Source organism: Tupaia chinensis, unplaced genomic scaffold (genome assembly GCF_000334495.1).
Source record: "Tupaia chinensis unplaced genomic scaffold, TupChi_1.0 Scaffold145093_1, whole genome shotgun sequence".
NCBI lineage: Eukaryota > Metazoa > Chordata > Mammalia > Scandentia > Tupaiidae > Tupaia > Tupaia belangeri.
In genome coordinates, this window is record NW_006204954.1 from 1651718 (window position 1) to 1656205 (window position 4488).

General features: G+C 40.4%; 1 pseudogene; it reads left to right on the top strand.

The window, feature by feature from the left end:
• The first annotated feature begins 1104 nt into the window (after positions 1-1104).
• Positions 1105-3193, top strand: LOC106733797 (calmodulin-2/4-like; annotated as a pseudogene).
• Positions 3194-4488: the final 1295 nt, after the last annotated feature.

Sequence of the window (4488 nt, forward strand, 5' to 3'; positions counted from 1 at the left end):
CATTCCTCTCTTTAGGCCTTTCCTCAGCTTTGTAAAATCAGCTGGGGAGTAGGTATAAACTGTATTGGATTTTTTTTTTCTTTTTACTTTTAAAGATTTTTTTTTTTCCTCAGGAAGATGTTGACACAATGTAGAAAAAGCATATCTATGGTAAAGTCAGAGTGCCCATCCCTGAGATTTATATTAGTATCAGATAAAATAGATTTAGGATAAAAAGCATAAGAAGAGACAAGGGCATTATATACTGATAGTTTTAAAAGGATTAATTTATCAAGAATATATAACAATCATAAATATGTATGCAGCTAATACCAGGGCACCCAAATATATAAAAGAAAGGCTTCTAGATCTAAAAGGAGATATAAACTCCAATACACTAATTGTGGGAGATTTTAATTCCTCACTGTCATCATTTAACAGGTCATCTGGAAAAAATAGTTACTAAAGAGACACAGGAATTAATTGATACCATGAACCTGGCAGACATATATAGAGTATTCCATCCAGCAACTACAAAATATACTTTTCTCTCATCTCCACATGGAACATTTTCAAAGATTGACCATAGATTAGGCCATAAAACAAGTCTTTATAAATTTACAAGTATAGAAATTATATCTAGTGTCTTTTCTGGTCACAGTAGAATTAAACTTGAAATCAACCACAAAAAGAGTTCTCAAAAATACATAGAAACAGAGTCCAAGTGGAACGAGCTAGCTGAGTGGTTGTGTGTATAGTCCTTTGCTGGAAACTGGTAGTGCTTGCAGCATAGCTGACCAATTAAATGAAGAGCAGACTGCAGAATTCAAAGACATGGTTTTTTTTTCCCCCCTTTTTTCTTTTTTTGGAGAGGTTTATGCTATAGGGCATGTGTGCTCGCCAGAAAGACAGAGAGACACAGAGAGACAGAAAGCGAGAAATCACCCCCGTGGGGGATGGTCACACCAGAATCCCTTCGCCATTCTCCTCTCAGGATCTTGGACATGCATGCACACACGCCCAGCGTGAGTTTAAGCCACCGAGTCCGGGACGCAAACCACGATCGACTACGTGGGAGTCCAGCGACACAGCCATTACGCTAACTACTGGTCCCAAAGACATGTTTTCACTATTTGACAAGGATGAGGATGAAACTATAACAACAAAGTAATTGGGAGTTGTAATGTGGTCTCTTGGGCAGAATCCCACAGAAGCAGGGTTACAGGACATGATTAATGAAGTAGAGGCTGAAGTAGCTGTAACAGCACAATTGACTTCCCTGAATTTCTGACAATGATGGCAAGAAAAATTAAAGACACGGACAGTGAAGAAGAAATTAGAGAAGCATACATGTTTGATAAGGATGTTGTGCAGCAGAACTTCGCCATGTGATGACAAACCTTGGAGAGAAGTTAACAGATGAAGAAGTTAATGAAATGATCAGGGAAGAAGATATTGATGGTGATGGTCAAGTAAACTACGAAGAATTTGTGCAAGGGGCCAGCAGATGGTGTGGTGGTTAGAGCACTGGACACTCCTACATAGCTGACTACAGTTCAAGTCCCGGACCCAGTGGCTTGCTTTCTCACTTTTCCTCTCTATTTCTCTTGTCTCTTTCTGGTCAAATTAAAACAAATGAATGAATAAATAAAATTAAATAAATAATTATTTTAAAAAACTATGAAGAGTTTGTCCAAATGATGACAGAAAAGTGAAGACATTGTAGAAAATGTGTTAAATTTCTTGTACAAAATAGGGGTTTTTTGCTTTTTCTTTGTTTGTAACTTATTTGTAAAAGACGTACCTCTCCTGTCAAAAAGATACACATGCATAGTAATTAGGACTCATTCCGCCATAATTTCTTCCTTATCTTACTGTCATTGTCCTGAGATCTTATTTTAGAAAACTGATAAAGTAACACCTTATATGTGACTCACTCTGGAAATATCTAAGCCCTTCTGTACATCTAAACTTAGTTAAATGAGGGCACATCTAGGTTATGTCAATTTTTTTAGTACTTTTCTTTAGGAACTGTCAGCATGCTGTTGAAGTGTGTAGTTGTAACTCTGTGTGGACTATGGTCAGTCAACCATATGTACTTAGAAGTACTATTGCAAAATGGGTGTATTATCAAGGCACATGTAAGTTATTTATTTATTTATTTTTTTACTGCTGGTCCTCTAACAGAAACATTTTCTTTTGTTGTTACTTTTCTTTTCTTTTTCTTTATCTTTTTTTTTTTTTTTGAGAGATTTTTTTGCTATAGGCGCTTGTGCTCACCAGAGAGACAGAGAAACAGAAAGTGAGAAATCATTTCCTAGGGGGATGGCCATGCCACAGTCCCTTGTCTTCCATTCTTCTTTCAGGATTTTGGGCATACACATACGTGCCCAGTGTGAATTTCAACCCACCATTGGGTCTGGGACTCAAACCACAGTCGACCATGTGGAAGTCCAGTGATGTAATCTTTACGCCATCTTCTGGTCCCTGTTACTTGCTTTTTAAGCTTTGTATTTTTTAGCCACTTAAAGAAAATCTGCTTATGGCACAATTTGCCTCAAATCCATTCCAAGTTATATATATGTTTTCTAATTTAAAAAATTATAATTTACTTCCCTCTCCCCAAAAAGAAAGAAAAAATACACAGAAACATATTCTTAAAGATTCTTTCTTTTTAAACTTTTTAAAAATTTTATTTATTATTATTACTATTTTTAATTTTGCTGCAGGGCATGTGCACTCAGCAGAGAAAAACAGTGATAAAGTAAGAAAGCAAGCCACTAGATCCGGAACCTTAATCATGGTTGGCCACATAGGAGTCCAGTGCCTCAACCACCATGCCCCCTGCTGCTCCCATATTCTTAGGGATTCTTGACCAAAGTGACTGGTTCACAGAGGACTCAGTGAAAGACAAAGGAAGAATGAAAGGAAGAACTTTTGACTCAAATATGAGCACCACTTCTCCCTCAAAGGCAAGCTTTCTCCTACCCCAGTGGGTAAGAGTAGGAGGAGCCCTTTACTGCAAAGACTGCATCCAGCTCAGCTGTCCAGTCTCTACTTCCTTCCTCCTGTTGGCCTTCATTCTCCCTCCAGTTGCTCAGCCAGTTTCCTAGCTTTGTATAAGCTCCCAGAGAGAACTCAGTTGAAAGAGGCCAGAGGAAATGATAATGATGGGGGCTGGAGAAGAAAAGGAAATAAACTTGGAAAGAGCTGAATAAGACTTCACTAATCAAGTGTGAAAGAACACAGAAGATAAGGATCCAGGGGGACCCAACTCATCCTTGCTGAACAGTTCATTGGAGGAGAAGAGGAAGAGGAATTGTTCAGGACAGTACACAGGTAGGCAATGTTTCAATACAGAATTACTGTCATTCAGAGGTAAAAGTGGTCCAAATAGTGTAAAGGCCCTGACTGTCTCTGCTACAAATTGCAATGAGCTTGGCTACAAATAATAGACAACCCAAAATAAAAGTGGTTTACATAAGATAAACAGTTTTTCTTCTTTCTTGGGTAAAAGACCAAAGAGATAGGTTGTCTAGGACTGGCATGGCAGCCCAGGATGCGTTCAGGGTCTTTTCGTCAGTATGTGTCTTCACCCCTAGGACAACCTTGAGGCAGGGAAGCCAACTATGTAACACACAGTCAGAGGATGAAAGGCTAAGAATCCCAGGGCTGCTAGTGTGAATTCTAAAGTCTAAAGGCAGACAAGCCTTGAGTTCTGATGTCCAAGGCAGCAGAAGTCTGTCCTGCTCTCTCAGAAGAGACCCAGTCTCTTCTGCATTTGTTCTCTCCAGGACCCTTGTTTATTGGATTGTGCTCACACACATTGAGGGCAGATCTTCCCCCTCAACCTGATTATTCAGACACCAATGTCAGTCTCTTCTGGAAACACTCCCACAGACACACCCAGGAGAATGCTTTATCGGGTGTGTTTCTAGGTCAATTGGTACCTACAGCTAACCATCACAAGCACTGACAAGCTTCTGGTCTTGGCTCATCCCTAAAATCTTGCTTCTTCCCTTCCTTGGTGCACTCTCCAGACTGGGTAACTTGTGCTACTTTAATGGCAGCATATTCTGAGATATTCTCAGTAAAATCTCCTTGGTGGGGGTCTGAACATTGCTAAAACAAATTTCCTCCTTCTTGTGGAAAGCGAATGATTAGCAAACCATCCACTATGCTCAAACAAGGTCATTACTATAGTCTCTGTACCTCTCCCAGAAAGACAGGCTGCACATCTTTCTCAAGGGAGAAATATATAAAATGTTCATAAAGACTGCCCAGTGCAGGGAACCAGCAGTTAGCGTAATGGCTATGTCGCTGGACTCCCACGTAGTCGACCGCGGTTCACGTCCTGGACCCGGTGGCTTAAAACTCACGCTGGGCGCATGTGCGTGCGTGCCCAAGATCCCGAGAGGAGAATGGAGGAGAAGGGATTGCGGCGTGACCATCCCCCCTGGGGGGTGATTTCTCGCTTTCTGTCTCTATGTCTCTCTCTGTCTGTCTGGC